At 46.9% G+C, this 17,611-nt stretch overlaps 1 protein-coding gene across 12 annotated transcripts in view; it reads left to right on the top strand.

Annotated features, from left to right (window-relative positions):
* NEDD4L (NEDD4 like E3 ubiquitin protein ligase) overlaps positions 1 to 17,611 on the top strand; it is a 331,333-nt gene that overhangs the window by 235,051 nt on the left and 78,671 nt on the right. Inside the window, exon 1 of one of the 12 annotated variants that reach the window (XM_073584814.1) lies at positions 8,721 to 9,014. The exons of the other annotated variants lie outside the window; for them this stretch is intronic. The gene's annotated coding sequence lies outside the window, so the exon portion shown is untranslated. Of the gene's footprint in view, positions 1 to 8,720; positions 9,015 to 17,611 lie in introns of those variants that run through there. 12 annotated transcript variants of the gene reach the window in all.

The raw sequence follows: 17,611 nt of genomic DNA, 5'->3' as shown, positions 1-17,611 counted from the left end.
TCAAGCAGAATCTGCTTTAGGATACGCTCGTTTAAAAAAAAAAAAAAAAAAAAAAAAAAGCGTTTTTCTTCCCTTAATTTGGTAGGAATCTGTACTTAGTTAGTGTGGGGGTCTATTAGCTTAGTGAGCTTAACCTTTAAGTTCTATCTGTTCAAGGGACTCTGTATTTCAGGGGGCCATATTCATTACGGTTTGGTGTGGTCTGTATTGGGGTATGGGGCCTGGTCTGTAGTCGTTTTACGGCGTGTGAAAAAAGTGGTCGTATGCGACCAAAAATGTTTCCGCAGAAAAAAACAAACTTCACTTTCTGTGCTGCGTTTTTGTTGTCTCATTTAGAAGATATGGTTTTGGTATACATCCCCCTGCTTTGTATGTGTAATATATATATATATATATATATATATATATATATATATATATATATATATATATAATATTGGTATGGTAACATTGGCTCCTCCACTGCTGGTTTTACCCCTATGGTCGTTCTGCCAAGGACTATAATGACACACGGCTGTAATCAAAGAATTAACTGAACGACTTTCCTTCCGTAATCCTCTTGTGGAAATACGTAATGTGCGCTCGCCTCCTCCGCGTCCCCTTCATAGACACAAGTACAGGGCCCGTTGCTAGGTGACGCGAGGGCCTCCTCTCCAACGTGCCGCTGTCAAAAGAAAGGACTGAACAAAACAGGGGCGATTGCTCCTCTTCTGCTGCATCCTATTGTGCGGCTGTACTGCTTGTGTAAAGAGGACATTTCTGTCACGGCTTATATCTCATGCAGATCGCTGCTTCTTCTCATATGTATCCATTTGGATATTGATATTCTCATTTGCGGGTTGCACAAAATTATCAACTTAAAAAATGGTCCTGCTATGCTTGATCAAACAATCAACTCCCCCCAATGTGATGACTGGAGCTGCTTCTCTTCGGTGATGTGATGTAATGATGATGTTGCTAGTCGTAACGGATTTTCCAGGTTTGCATTGGTCTGGAGCACAGTCAACTCTGCGATAACTTTTGTAAAGAACTTGCAACAGTAAGTTGTTCCAAACATATGCAGTCATATGTTAAAGTTTGGGCACCCCTATTAATGGTAACCTTTTTTCTTTATAACAATTTTGGTTTTTGCAACAGCTATTTTAGTTTCATATATCTAATAACTGATGGACTCAGTTATATTTCTGGATTCAAATGAGGTTTATTGTACTAACAGAAAATGTGCAATCTGCATTTTAATAAAATTTGACCGGTGCAAAAGTATGGGCACCTCAACATAAAAGTGACATTAATATTTCATAGATCCTCCTTTTGCAAAAATAACAGCCTCTAGTCGCTTCCTGCAGCTATTAATGAGTTCCTGGATCCTGGATGAAGGTATTTGTGACCATTCCTGTTTACAAAACAATTCCAGTTCAGTTAAGTTTGATGGTCGCCGAGCATGGACAGCCCGCTTGAAATCATCCCACAGATGTTCAATGATATTCAGGTCTGGGGACTGGGATGGCCATTCCAGAACATTGTAATTGTTCCTCTGCATGAATGCCTGAGTAGATTTGGAGCAGTCTTTTGGATCATTGTCTTGCTGAATTATCCATCCCCTGCGTAACTTCAACTTCGTCACTGATTCTTGTACATTATTGTCAAGAATCTGCTGATACTGAGTTGAATCCATGCGACAGTCAACTTTAACAATATTCCCGGTGCCAGCATTGGCCACACAGCCCCAAAGCATGATGGAGCCTCCACCAAATTTTACTGTGGGTAGCAAGTGTTTTTCTTGGAATGCTGTGTTTTTTAGCCTCCATGCATAACGCCTTTTTGTATGACCAAACAACTCAATCTTTGTTTCATCAGTCCACAGGACCTTCTTCCAAAATGTAAATGGCTTGTCCAAATGTGCTTTTGCATAGCTCAGGCGACTCTGTTTGTGGCGTGCTTGCAGAAACGGCTTCTTTCGCATCACTCTCCCATACAGCTTCTCCTTGTGCAAAGTGCGCTGTATTGTTGACCGATGCACAGTGACACCATCTGCAGCAAGATGATGCTGCAGGTCTTTGGAGGTGGTCTGTGGATTGTCCTTGACTGTTCTCACCATTCTTCTTCTCTGCTTTTCTGATATTTTTATTGGCCTGACACTTCTGGGCTTAACAAGAACTGTACCTGTATCTTCCATTTCCTTACTATATTCCTCACAGTGGAAACTGACAGGTTAAATCTCTGAGACAATTTTTTGTATCCTTCCCCTGAAAAGCTATGTTTTAATAATCTTTGTTTTCAGATCATTTGAGAGTTGTTTTGAGGAGCCCATGATGCCACTCTTCATAGGAGAATCAAATAGGAGAACTACTTGCAAGTGGCCACCTTAAATACCTTTTCTCATGATTTGATACACCTGGCTATGAAGTTCAAAGCTCAATGAGGTTACAAAACCAATTTAGTGCTTCAGGAAGTCAGTAAAAAGTAGTTAGGAGTGTTCAAATCAAGAAAATGATAAGGGTGCCCATACTTTTGCACCGGTCAAATTTTGTTTAAATGCAGATTGCACATTTTCTGTTAGTACAATAAACCTCATTTGAATCCAGAAATATAACTGAGTCCATCAGTTATTAGATATGTCAAACTGAAATGGCTGTTGCAAAAACCAAAATTGTTATAACTAAAAAAGGTTAACATTAATAGGGGTGCCCAAACTTTTACATATGACTGTATAACATATTATAGTCCTTGGCAGAACGACCATAGGGGTAAAACCAGCAGTGGAGGAGCCAATGTTACTATATATATATATATATATATATATATATATATATATATATATATATATATATATATAATATACACAAAGCAGGTCTCACAGTGGAAAATTCATTGTTTATAGAACTCAGGACGTCTGCAGTATACATTTACATAGGAGACGCCAAGACTGCTGTCTATACATCACATAGGAGACGCCGAGACTGCGGTCTATACATCACATAGGAGACGCCGAGACTGCGGTCTATACATCACATAGGAGATGCCGAGACTGCTGTCTATACATCACATAGGAGATGCCGAGACTGCTGTCTATACATCACATAGGAGTCGCCGAGACTGCTGTCTATACATCACATAGGAGATGCCGAGACTGCTGTCTATACATCACACAGGAGATGCCGAGACTGCTGTCTATACATCACACAGGAGATGCCGAGACTGCTGTCTATACATCACATAGGAGATGCCGAGACTGCTGTCTATACATCACATAGGAGTCGCCGAGATTGCTGTCTATACATCACATAGGAGTCGCCGAGACTGCTGTCTATACATCACATAGGAGTCGCCGAGACTGCTGTCTATACATCACATAGGAGTCGCCGAGACTGCTGTCTATACATCACATAGGAGTCGCCGAGAATGCTGCATATGCATCACATAGGAGTCGCCGAGACTGCTATCTATACATCACATAGAAGACGCGGAGACTGCTGCATATGCATCACATAGGAGACGCCGAGACTGCTGTCTCTACATCATATAGGATACGCTGAGACTGTTGTCTATACATCACATAGGAGATGCAGAGACTGCTGTGTATGCATCACATAGGAGACACCGAGACTGCTGTCTTCATCAGAGAGCGCTAACTCAGCCCACAAAGCACGTAATCCTTTATTTCATGTTCTGCAGCATCCAGTAGTGAACCCTTCTCTAGATATGCTGAAGACAACCTGAAATATTAAAGAAAAGTGTGTTAGAAAAGTGCAGAACCTCATAATTAAAGGAGTTTTCAGTTCTGATCGATCTCAAGTTAAGATTTCCTTCATGACCTGTTCCTTTGCTTTAGAAAAAATTAGAAAACCAAAAACAAACCATGCTTCCTGGTCTGGTACCTCAGAAGTAAACAAAAAGTAGAGGACGGTTTACTGCTCACCTCAGGCAGTTAAGCTGTAGGCAGTTCTGCTGCCAAATCCCAGGACCTGAACTTCCTCCAGGGTAGTAACAATGTGAAACAGGAACTGTAGAGATTTACAGAGGAAACTACAGGCGGCACTAGTGAGCGTGAGCTGAATGGCATAGGATCCTCAATTCACCAGCATGTGGACTTTATTAACACGAGCAACACGTTTCTACCTCGGCTTGAGGTCTTCATCAGGTCTATGACAACATCCTATAAAAGTACATGCTGGATGTCACATCATATTTTATCTATGATAATGACAACACACTTCTACATGATAGAGCGAGAATCCCATTTATTAATCGTAGATCGATGAACCCTGTTCATATAACCAGTATGTATCATAAGAAGCACTTTATCATAGAGCAATAGCAGAGAAGGCCTTGTCTAAGGGCGAATGTTTTCTCTTTGTGGAGCGTGCGAAGCCCAGCGCAAGGAGACTTGTAGTCCATGCAACGCTCCTCTGGGAATTTGAATATGCAAAGTGAGCACTAGGATCTGGGAGTGTCCAAAATGGGAATCTGACAGTACGATCAACCCTACTCAGCCGTCTATATGGGCATGCACATCATGGGAGGCTGAATAAAATGATACCCTGATGTCTTATTGTACAGAAATCCGTGATTTTCTTAATATGTAAATGAGCTGTTAAGATCTATGGGCTGGACATAGATCTTTCTGAGAATCTGCCACCAGAGCATGTTTTAAATGATTGGCGGCATTACCAGTGTGAGACATGTAATGACTGACCATCTGCTCTCCTGTTCTACATGTCTCACTCTGGTAACGCTCCCTTTCATATAAATTAAGCTTTGAAGGCAAATTCTTGGAGATCTATGTCCAGCCCATAGATCTTAACAGCTCATTTACATATTAAGAAAATTGTGATTTACTCAGAAATGAGACATCGGATCATAGATCTCAAGGTATAATTTTCTTCAACTTTCTATGACCTACATGCCCATACAGACCGCTGACGAGGGTTGATTGTACTGACAGATTCCCTTTTAAGTGTCAATCTTTTCATATTCGTGACCTCATCACGCAAGTGTTTAGAAATATAATGGCAAGGCTTCTTATAGGGTCGATATTGACTTTTGGGATTGCTACCCTCAAGAAGTTCCTGTTCTCTTCCTTTTTAAGAGATTATTTGAATATTCACGTTCCCAGAGGAGGGTTACATGGCCTATAAAGTCTCCTTGCTCCTGCTTGGCATTCTCCAGAGGAGAAGAGTTCCTCCCCCTAGACAAGGAGTTCTCCGACGTTGTGATGTGACGTCCGCCAGGAAGAGTATGAATTATAGGTTTTTAATATGATGTTTTAGGAAGCCTGATGAAGGCCTCAAGCCGAGATAGAAACTCGTTGCTCGTGTCAATAAATTCATTAATTCACATGGCTCGTCTGGTTAATTGAGGTTCCTATGCCACTCAATTCAGTTTAACTACATCGCTCACTAGCGACACCCGGTATTTTGTCGTCTGGGACCCTCAGAGGTAAGCTGTGATCTGTGGGGAAAGCGCCACCACAGGAGGAATGTAGTATTACATAGATCTAATGCAAATCAATCGATTGTAAGATGCAGGACACAACTGGTACTCCCTTTTTAATGGCTCTACTGAAAAAAGTATCCCCCTCACACCCTGTATTAGAATACTCCAATAATTTATATATATATTTTTAAATTCGACAACCCCTTTAATGATCATTAAAGGGGTTGCCTATTTGGATTTTTTTTTTTTTTTACATATATTGTCTTAAGGCATTTTAAGATATTAGAAAGGGGCTACACAAAGAGCATCTTTCATTTGGAGTTGGCCACATGTCTGGATTACACCTACAACACAATGATTTTAAAGGGAATCTGTCAGCAGGGTTTCGCCCATCCTCAAATTATTGATAAGCGAATGTAGCTTTTTTTTTTATACGTAAGTCCAGCAATACCTTTACCTGACAAAGTCCGTTCCCCCATTACTGAAAAATCAGCATTTGAATTGACATGAAAATGAGGCTGAAGAGCTATGGTAGATCTGAAGCTTCTGTCACTCCAGCTCTATTCACCTCCCAGCGCCACTGCCTCCTGCTTGACTGATGGCTGCTTTGCCTGATGTCACACAGCATAGAAGCTGTCAGTCAGGAGTAGGCTCGCTGCTCCACCATAGAGGCCGTGGTTCCCCTCTGCGCATGCTGTATGAGGCGCAAAGCAGGGGGGGTGAAACATCATCGATAGAAGGTGCCTTTTTGACTGAGCCTTAATGTTCAAAGATTGTGGGTTTTTTTTTTTTTACAATGGCGCTGCAGAGGCATCATAGTTAGTGGTACGGTTTTGTGGTAGCATCATACTATGTGTGAGGGGCACGGTGGTGGAACAACTGTGTGTGAGAGCAGTGTTGAGGTGGCATAGTGTGGGTGAGGTAGGGCATTACTCTGTGGGTGAGGGGCACTGTGGTGGCATCTAACTCGTTGAGGTGCATTGTGGCGGCATCATGCTGTCAGTGAGGGGCACTGGTGTCCTTATGTTGTGGATGAGGTGCACTGTGGTGACGTCACACTGGGTGAGGTGTACTGTGGCAGCGTCACATTGGATGAAGTGGACTGTGGCATCACACTGGGTGAGGTGCACTATGGTGGCATCGCACTGGGTGAGGTGTACTGTGGCAGCGTCACATTGGATGAAGTGGACTGTGGCATCACACTGGGTGAGGTGCACTATGGTGGCATCGCACTGGGTGAGGTGTACTGTGGCGGCGTCACACTGGGTGAGGTGTACTGTGGTGGCGTCACATTGGATGAAGTGGACTGTGGCATCACACTGGGTGAGGTACACTATGGTGGCATCGCACTGGGTGAGGTGTACTGTGGTGGCGTCACATTGGATGAAGTGGACTGTGGCATCACACTGGGTGAGGTGCACTATGGTGGCATCGCACTGGGTGAGGTGTACTGTGGCGACGTCACACTGGGTGAGGTGTACTGTGGCGACGTCACACTGGGTGAGGTGTACTGTGGCGACGTCACACTGGATGAGGTGGACTGTGGTGTCGCCACACTGGGTGAGGTGTACTGTGGCAGTGTCACATTGGATGAAGTGGACTGTGGCAGCGTCACACTGGATGAGGTGGAATGTGGCGTCGCACTGGGTGAGGTGTACTGTGGCGACGTCACACTGGGTGAGGTGTACTGTGGCGACGTCACACTGGGTGAGGTGTCCTGTGGCGACGTCACACTGGGTGAGGTGTCCTGTGGCAGCGTCACACTGGATGAGGTGGACTGTGGCGTCGCACTGGGTGAGGTGCGCTGTGGCGGCATCACGCTGGGTGAGGTGGGCATCACGCTGGGTGAGGTGTCCTGTGGTGACGTCACACTGGATGAGGTGGACTGTGGCAGCGTCACACTGGATGAGGTGGACTGTGACGTCACACTGGATGAGGTGGACTGTGGCAGCGTCACACTGGATGAGGTGGACTGTGACGTCACACTGGGTGAGGTGCGCTGTGGCGGCATCACACAATGTGTTTGAGGTGAACTGGTGGCATCATTGTGAGGAGACCATATCAATTTGTAGGTTAATCCACTATGGGGGAATCGTACTGTGTGGAGGGGGATAATCGGAACGTAATGCTATGTGAGCGCCATAAAATGGGTTTTCTAGTTGGTGGGAATACGGAGGGGCTTCACTAGGGGCATTATTCTGTTGCCAGACCGCTATGCCGCTCCTGATAGTAGGCGCTACACTTTCTATTTGTTTAGGTGTGGTAGATATGGCCGATATGTCCTGAGCGGGGGCGCGGCCCGATATGTCCTGAGCTGGGGCGCGGCCCGACATGTCCTGAGCGGGGGCGCGGCCCGACATGTCCTGAGCTGGGGCGCGGCCCGATATGTCCTGAGCTGGGGCGCGGCCCGATATGTCCTGAGCTGGGGCGCGGCCCGATATGTCCTGAGCTGGGGCGCGGCCCGATATGTCCTGAGCTGGGGCGCGGCCCGATATGTCCTGAGCTGGGGCGCGGCCCGATATGTCCTGAGCTGGGGCGCGGCCCGATATGTCCTGAGCTGGGGCGCGGCCCGATATGTCCTGAGCTGGGGCGCGGCCCGATATGTCCTGAGCTGGGGCGCGGCCCGATATGTCCTGAGCTGGGGCGCGGCCCGATATGTCCTGAGCTGGGGCGCGGCCCGATATGTCCTGAGCTGGGGCGCGGCCCGATATGTCCTGAGCTGGGGCGCGGCCCGATATGTCCTGAGCTGGGGCGCGGCCCGATATGTCCTGAGCTGGGGCGCGGCCCGATATGTCCTGAGCTGGGGCGCGGCCCGATATGTCCTGAGCTGGGGCGCGGCCCGATATGTCCTGAGCTGGGGCGCGGCCCGATATGTCCTGAGCTGGGGCGCGGCCCGATATGTCCTGAGCTGGGGCGCGGCCCGATATGTCCTGAGCTGGGGCGCGGCCCGATATGTCCTGAGCTGGGGCGCGGCCCGATATGTCCTGAGCTGGGGCGCGGCCCGACATGTCCTGAGCGGGGGGGGGGGCGGCGGCGGCGGCCCAATATGTCCCGAGCGATCACCTCCTCACTCCCTTCTGTACCAGACACTTAATAATCCTATAAACTCCGACCTTTTTATTATATGTATTTTGATATTTATATCATTGGATAAATGCAGAACCTGTCGTGACACATTTCACGCTGCCGCGCGCCTTAATGAGGGTAATCGATGTGTAACGGTATGCGATGACTCCACCGGGCGGGGGGGTAACGGCAACGGAGCCAGAAATGGAACAACGGTTACTATGGTAACCGTCTCTTAAAATGATGTGTAGGTGAATGCAGAGGTAAGGACGGGGGTCCGGGAGGGGGATCGCGCCCAGTCACAGAAAATTGATTGGTAAATTAGCGTCACGTAAGGATTGTGTGAGCCGCAATAGAAAACAACGAGATGAGGGGTGGGGGCTGGGAATTGTAAGTTTTTACTGGCAGGCGGCGTGGTGGAGCGAGCACGCTCGGCTTTGTCTTATTCTTCCGATGACTTGAAGTATCGAAGCCAATCTCCAGGAGCCGGCGAGGTGTCCGGGGAGTTCAGCGTGAGTCCATCCTGCTTTCCTTCTTGCCTCTGTGCTTCCATTTTTTCCCATCACATGCTTTGGGTGACTAGGAAAAAAATTTTTTATATATATTTTTTTTTTCCAATAATTTGGCAACAGTAGGGTCTTATTGTAACATTTTGGGAAAGGGTTGTGTCTTATTTTATAGGACCCCCCCACACACACACACACTCGCACTCTTTTTTTTTTTTTTTTGCATTCATCTTTTTTTCCTCTCCTTGGCTTTTGTTTGGCTTTGTGTATGTGAGATGCGGCTTGTATCGGTCACGATGCAGATGGCTGAGCAGCAGGGAGGGAGACGCCTGCTCATCTGATCTTATGGCTGCCAGTGCGAAATAAAAAAAAAAAAATTTAAAAAAAAAAATTTAAAAAAAAAATCCAGATGGTGATAATGCTAATAATAGGGATGAGTTTATGTGATGTAGCAGAGCCGAGTTTGGTTAATGAAGCTGAGCTCCCTCGTCTCCACCCTTGTTTATATCCATGTGCACCTGCCAGATTGCCCTGCAATGCACAGATGTAGCAGAGCTGAGTGGGCGATCAGTGGATGGCGACGTGCATTGATTTACCTTTTTTGCTCCGGGTCACGTGTGTGTGTATGTAGATGGCACAGGCTCGCGATTTTCTAATCAATTGATCGTCCTTTTTCGAGATCTTTGATCGCAGTCCAGCGAACGAGAAGCTTCATTGTTTGCTAAAAGTCTCCCCCTTGTCTTGTGAGGGTCAAGTTTTATCACGAGCGAGAATGAAGGCTACAGATGTAGTTGCTTTTAAGCAAATAAAGGTAAGTGAAGCTTTTGGGAGCCCCATGCAAAATCTCTGACAGGGTCTCCAAATAATTAAAGGTCTTGGCTACCTTTTGGGGGACCTCTTCTTTTACTTAAATGCATGTATTTGGGGACAAAAAGTATTTTTGCAAGTGGGTTTCGTTAAAAACTTTGCACCGTTTACTTGCTGCGGCCTCTGTGTTGCAGTCCGTCGTCGGCTTTGCAATGAGTTAACTAAGAATCAGTCAGTGAGCTCATTTTAAGTCTTTATCGTAGCTTACTTACGATCACAAACCACATCAAAGTTTAATTTTCCCATACAAGGTAAATTGTGCAAATTTTATAACTAGACCCAATAGTAAAAAAATATTAACCTCAAATACATGCATTTAAAGTGTAACGTTTATTTTATAAATTAATAGTAGATATGAAAATAAGAAACTTTTGTAATATGTTATCAGAGATATCTGCTTCTTTTTTCGGATCTTTCATCCTCACAATTTTCGATTCCTTATTGAGAATATTCCATGTTTTCCTGTTACTAAGAGAGATGACAGTTGGTGCTGATATTATTCTATGTAGATAAGAGGGAGGGAGGTCTGTCTGTAGCTCATCCTTCCCCCTAACTTCCTCCCCTCTACATAGAACTTTATGAGCACTAACTGTCAACTCTCACAGTAAAAGAAAGATCTGTCTAGATTTTACCATAGAATTGAGAATTTTTTGAGTGAAAGATTAGTCCTGGAGGAGAAAGAAGCACATTTCTCTTAAAAGATATATTACAAAGTTACTTATTTTCAGGTGTACAATTGATTTATAAAATAAAAATGAAAACTGCACTTCCAAAAAAGTATGGTGGACATGGCTCTAGGTTTCAGGTGTGACTGCACACTCTGTAGTATGCCTAGAACTTCTTGCCCTCCACCTTCTACAACCCATAAGAAAAGTGAAAAATGCCAATGTGCTCTCCTTCCTCTCTAAGCTTGACTCTGCCTCCTCTCTGAGCTTGGCTCTGCTTCCTCTCTGAGCGTGGCTCTGCGTCCTCTCTGAGCGTGGCTCTGCGTCCTCTCTGAGCGTGGCTCTGCGTCCTCTCTGAGCGTGGCTCTGCGTCCTCTCTGAGCGTGGCTCTGCGTCCTCTCTGAGCGTGGCTCTGCGTCCTCTCTGAGCGTGGCTCTGTGTCATAGAATCATAGAATCATAGAATCGTAGAGTTGGAAGGGACCTCCTGGGCCATCTGGTCCAACCCCCTGCTCAAAGCAGGATTCGCTAAATCATCCCAGTCAGATGTCTGTCCAGCCTCTGTTTGAAGACTTCCATTGAAGGAGAACTCACCACTTCTCGTGGCAGCCTGTTCCACTCATTGATCACTCTAACTGTCAAAAAGTTTTTTCTAATATCTGATCTGTGTCTCCTCCCATTCAGTTTCATCCCATTGCTTCTAGTCTTTCCTTGTGCAAATGAGAATAAAGTTGATCCTTCTACAATGTGACAGCCCTTTAGATATTTGTAGACAGCTATTAAGTCTCCTCTCAGTCTTCTCTTTTGCAAACTAAACATTCCCAAATCCTGCAACCTTTCCTCATAAGACAGGGTTTGCAGACCGGTCACCATTCTGGTCGCTCTTTTCTGAACTTGCTCCAGTTTGTTGATGTCTTTTTTAAAATGTGGTGCCCAAAACTGGACACAATATTCCAGATGAGGTCTGACCAAAGAGGAGTAGAGGGAAATAATGACTTCACGTGATCTAGACTGTATGCTTCTGTTAATACATCCTAGAATTGCATTTGCCTTTTTTGCTGCTGCATCACACTGTTGACTCATATTCAGTCTGTGATCTATTAGTATACCCAAGTCTTTTTCACATGTGCTGTCACTTAGCCCTATTCCTCCCATTCTATATATGCTTTTTTCATTTTTATTGCCCAGATGTAGTACTTTGCATTTCTCCCTGTTAAAAAACATTCTGTTAGTTGCTGCCCACTTCTCCAGTTTATTTAAATCTTTTTGAATCCTCTCTCTCTCTTCTCTAGTATTAGCTATCCCTCCTAGCTTTGTGTCATCAGCAAATTTAATCAGTTTACCCTCAATTCCTTCATCTAAATCATTGATAAAGATGTTGAACAATACAGGGCCCAGGACAGAGAGTGTCCTCTCTGAGCGTGGCTCTGCGTCCTCTCTGAGCGTGGCTCTGCGTCCTCTGAGCGTGGCTCTGCTTCCTGATCCCGCCTTCCTGTCTGCTCAACCAATCGCTGTACACCGTGGTGATCTGCCTCAACCTTTTAATTGGCTGAGCAGTAGAGATGAGCGAATAGATTCAAAGGACCCTTGGTCAGTACTATGTGGCCACCAGTGCGGGTGCCCCGTAAACAATTTTCTACTTTTTGGAATCCTTGGCGCCTCTTCTGATTAACAAGCCTAGAGTTATATCATCATTGGGCTATTATGTTGCAATGGGCCTATTAATCAGAAGTGGCGCCGGGGATGCCGTCCTTTGCCCCTGAAGGGATGCCGTCCTTTGCCCCTGTACCAGGGTCCTGCAAAACTATTCACTCGCCTCTGCTGAGCAGGATGCGCCTTTTCTGCTGTGTTGAGGACAGTACCGAGATGGAGACATAACCGGGGACACCTGATGAGCCCTTTGAACCGGATTTGTTGAGAGTGGGTGTAACTTATTTTATGTTTAAAACATCTGAACCTTATCAAAAAAATTTTTTCAAAAACTCGGAAAACGTTCAGATGAGATAAAAAAAAAAAAAAAAAAAAAAAACACAAAAAACGACTTTACTGGTTTTGAATCCATCAAAAGTAGGGATATTATTGTGCCCCACTGGTGACCTGGGGTCAAGAAGGACAAGTGTACCGGCATCATTGGGTTCTTTTTTTTTTTTTTTATAAATAATGGCTGATTTCTGTTTTATTCTGCAGGGAAGTGTTTGTTTCACGTTCCCAGCTGCATTATATACTTGTCTATATTTCCCCTTTTCACATATAAAGCGCCATGGAATAAATGGCGCTATATAAATGCATAATAATAATAATTCTAAATTGAGCGACGGTATCATGGCCTGAAGAGCGGAGAATGTGCTGCGGACATAACGAGTCAGGACAGAGTGTCGCAAACCTCCCGGTAGTCAACTTCTCTAAGAGATCACATATGTTGTAGGCGTGCACACCGGGAATTGTACAGACACGAAACCACGTGAGGTCATTGATTTCTGCAATTATGTGGAATTGCTAATAAATAGTTTTGTACTCTGGGCCTAGGGGTGGCTGGCTGCAGAGCGTAGGGTTTAGGGAAGAGCGGTGTCTGGTGACAGCAATGTCTCTAACTAGACCCTTCTTTAGGGGCAGTGGCAGCAGGGTCTACGTTAGGCCCTTTTTGGGGGAGTGGTAGCAGGGTCTATGCTAAACCCTTCTTGGGGGGAGTGGCAGCAGGGTCTATTCTAGGCCCTTTATGGGGGGTAGTGGCAGCAGGGTCTATGCTAGGCCCTTCTTTAGGGGTGTGGCAGCAGGGTCTGTGCTAGGCCCTTTATGGGGGGTAGTGGCAGCAGGGTCTATGCTAGGCCCTTCTTTAGGGGTGTGGCAGCAGGGTCTGTGCTAGGCCCTTTATGGGGGGTAGTGGCAGCAGGGTCTATGCTAGGCCCTTCTTTAGGGTTGTGGCAGCAGGGTCTGTGCTAGGCCCTTTATGGGGGGGGAGTGGCACCAGGGTCTATGCTAGGCCCTTCTTTAGGGGTATGGCAGCAGGGTCTGTGCTAGGCCCTTTATTGGGGGGAGTGGCAGCAGGGTCTATGCTAGGTCCTTTATGGGGGGAAGTGGCACCAGGGTCTACGCTAGGCCCTTTAGGGGGGGGGGGAGTGGCAGCAGGGTCTGTGCTAGGCCCTTTATGGGGGGGAGTGGCAGCAGGGTCTACGCTAGGCCCTTTAGGGGGGGGGGGAGTGGCAGCAGGGTCTGTGCTAGGCCCTTTATGGGGGGGAGTGGCAGCATGGCCTGTGCTAGGCCCTTTATGGGGGTGGAGTGGCAGAAGGGTCTATTCTAGGTCCTTTATGGGGGGGGGGAGTGGCAGCAGGGTCTGTGCCAGGCCCTTTATGGGGGGGAGTGGCAGCAGGGTCTGTGCTAGGCCCTTTATGGGGGTGGAGTGGCAGCAGGGTCTGTGCTAGGCCCTTTATGGGGGTGGAGTGGCAGAAGGGTCTATGCTAGGTCCTTTATGGGGGGGAGTGGCAGCAGGGTCTGTGCCAGGCCCTTTATGGGGGGGAGTGGCAGAGGGTCTGTGCCAGGCCCTTTATGGGGGGGAGTGGCAGAGGGTCTGTGCCAGGCCCTTTATGGGGGGGAGTGGCAGCAGGGTCTGTGCTAGGCCCTTTATGGGGGTGGAGTGGCAGCAGGGTCTGTGCTAGGCCCTTTATGGGGGTGGAGTGGCAGCAGGGTCTGTGCTAGGCCCTTTATGGGGGTGGAGTGGCAGAAGGGTCTATGCTAGGTCCTTTATGGGGGGGGGGAGTGGCAGCAGGGTCTGTGCCAGGCCCTTTATGGGGGGGAGTGGCAGAGGGTCTGTGCCAGGCCCTTTATGGGGGGGAGTGGCAGCAGGGTCTGTGCTAGGCCCTTTATGGGGGTGGAGTGGCAGCAGGGTCTGTGCTAGGTCCTTTATGGGGGGGAGTGGCAGCAGGGTCTGTGCTAGGCCCTTTATGGGGGTGGAGTGGCAGCAGGGTATGTGCTAGGCCCTTTATGGGGGGGAGTGGCAGCGGGGTCTATGCTAGGTCCTTTATGGGGGGGGCGAGTGGCAGCAGGGTCTGTGCTAGGCCCTTTATGGGGGTGGAGTGGCAGCAGGGTCTGTGCTAGGCCCTTTATGGGGGGGAGTGGCAGAAGGTCTACGCTAGGCATTTTATGGGAGAGTGGCAGCAGGGTCTATGCTAGGCTCATTTCTGGGGGTCACAGAGTTTCACCTTGGGTAAAGGTCTGGATTTCAACGTGACAAAATGTGATATAAGAATGAGAGATGGTTGTCACTTCTCATCCCTCACACACAAAGGAGGCAGGGTATTTCCTAGCAGATCCAGAACGTCAGACATTGAAGATGCTCAGGTCCAATGATTTTTCCTTAGGGGTATGTTTCCACGGACCGGATTGGCTCAGTATTTGCTCAGGATTTGACGTAGGTGAAATCTGCATCTGATGATATGCAAAAAAAATAAGAATTGTTATGTAATTTCCTATGATAATGATGGTTTATGGTAAATTTACGCTGCGGGGACGGAGCGTCTCCGCGGTCTAGAAATATGCTCCACATGTCTAGTTATCGTGAGAACTGCCGTAACGGCTAAGAGCCGGAATGGGCGCATCTTAGTGACCTCGGCCTAACGCAGATTTCGTGTCTGTGTCTTTATTTAAGGTCGGGATCACACATGCGAAAAACTTTAACTAGTCTCGCATCTTAACACCTGGCACTGCCGCCGGCACCCGGGAACGGAGCGTGCGGCTGCATAGAAATACATGCAGCTGCACGCTCCGCTCCCGGCTATTAAGATGCGAGACTCGTCCGAGTTTCTTGCATGTGTGATCCTGGCCTAACTCTTTATGAACCATTTTATTATGTTTATTACTAAACAGGCTTGGTATTATCTATAGCTATATCTATCTCTCTATATCTATCTATCTCTATTTTCTATCTATTTATCGCTATATCTATTTATCGCTATATCTATCTATAGATCTGCTAAGCAAGACAAAATGATCGGCACCACTGCAGCACATGTGCTGGATTAATTGGGCAAATCCCATCCGCTATATTGGCTGCCCAAATCAGTCTCCTGGGTGCCCATTCATGAAAAAGACAAAAAATGCAGTCCATGTAGCAAGTAGAAAAAGAGTGGCACTCACCGTCCTTAAAATTTTCACTTTTTTTCGGCAATTTTTAAAACATCCAGGTCAGGAGAGTTGTTGGTGGAACAGAGAGCTGGGGCTTGAAGAACGTTGTAAATACTTGTTTTGTTGGGACTTTCCTCCATTCACTTCCAGAGCTGCATATAAATGTCTCCTGGTTACAGTTGTTGATCGACTCTGTTCTGTCTACATGTATTCAGGGTTCCTGCAATGTTCGGCTTTCTCCACCTCATTTTTAGATGTGACACTTGGAGGGGTCAGACAAGTGCTGGAAGTTTACAACCTTTCTCTCTGGGAACCTGTGTGATGGCATCCGGGATCATTGGGTAGTATCCGCTGTTCACTACACCTGGGAATACATTATTATTATTATTATTCATTTACATAGAGCCATTTATTCCATGGCGCTTTACATGTGATAAGGGGAAATATAGACAAGTATAATAAACGTGTAAGACCAGGGACACACAAGTACATAAGGAGAGGGGGCTCTGCCCACGAGGGCTCACAGTCTACAGGGATGGGTGAGGATACAGTAGGAGAGGGGACCCTGCCCATTATGTATATATTTGCTTACTGTGATCCCAGGGGAGGGCCAGGACCTGTCATCGGCAAGACTGATGCCCAGAGACATCCTGGCAGGACAGGTCAATGGACATTTCATCCAGAGAATTCGTAAGTAATCCAGGGATGTGTTAAGAGAGTGACTTACAAAGTTTTCATACCGGAGTTCCTGACACTGTGACTAGGGCACTTGTAGCCGGACCTGATCATTATATGGTCCTGTTGGGGCACGGTCTGTGTGTTTGTTGTGCTTTTATGTGGCTTAGAATCTTGTCCTGCCCAGTTACTGACCATTATCTTGTCAGATCTTTTGACACGTGAATGCGGGATCTCCTACATATCTTAATCCGACCCATGAATGTGGTTGGTACTTATATGGGTAGTCACTATAATCATCCGGGGGCATCGTGGCTGATGACGAACTATTATGGATATAATTGATATGTAGATTTGTGGCTGGGCATGGCTAGGAGGGTCCTTCATGGTTCGGCACGCCTGGGAGGCCCTTCATGGTTGGGCACACCTTGAGAGAGGGGTGGAGCCCGTCGTGGCTGGATGCGCCTGGGGTGATGGAGCCCGTTGTGGCTGGATGCGCCTGGGGTGATGGAGCCCGTCGTGGTTGGGCACACCTGGGGTGGTGGAGCTCATCATGATTGGGCACACCTGGGGGGCCTTCATGGCTGGGCGTGCCTTGAGAGCCCGTCATGGCTGGCCATAGGCGTTGTAGAGATCAATGAGCATGTGATACTTTCCATTGGCTCCATGTTCTTCCTCCTCTTTTTATCTACATTCATTTGTAGGTACATTCCTCATGCCAGCAGGTAGGGAAGCAGGTGTGTTATGTTTGCCCTCACTCACTCTGTATCAGCTCAACACTAATTTTCTGCTTGTGTCTGACAATTGGTGACTGTGAATTTGGTATCCTCCTCTTTCGATGACATCCGTCTGTAAGCGCAGCTTGTGGCACATATACCTACCTACCCGCACAGATACCCACCTATATATACATATATACACCCGCATACATACACACCCGCGGTGAGGGGTTGCTTCACTTGGCTGGTAGACTCAGGAACGCCTCTAGAGGTAAATTGCTGATTTAGTAAAAGACACCATAAACCATAGCAGCATTGAGTAACGCAAACATGGCCTTTACGGCCTAATGGCAAAACCAAATAAATATAAAGTTCAAATGGGTCCTTTCCCTGCAGGAATCACCCGCAGGTAACACACAAAGTTCACAGCTCCTCCTGGAGCCAGGTGGGAGATCCTCCTCTCCCAAGACACAACACTGACTCTCATGTCCAGCTATGTAACCTAACCATGTGATGATCACACCACCGTGACATCATTGCAGGTCCTCTCAGGGAACAAG

The sequence above is a fragment of the Dendrobates tinctorius genome, unplaced genomic scaffold, assembly GCF_039654945.1.
Source record: "Dendrobates tinctorius isolate UK_male_01 unplaced genomic scaffold, ASM3965494v1 ptg000085l, whole genome shotgun sequence".
NCBI lineage: Eukaryota > Metazoa > Chordata > Amphibia > Anura > Dendrobatidae > Dendrobates > Dendrobates tinctorius.
This window is presented reverse-complemented; position numbering and strand designations above follow the sequence as displayed.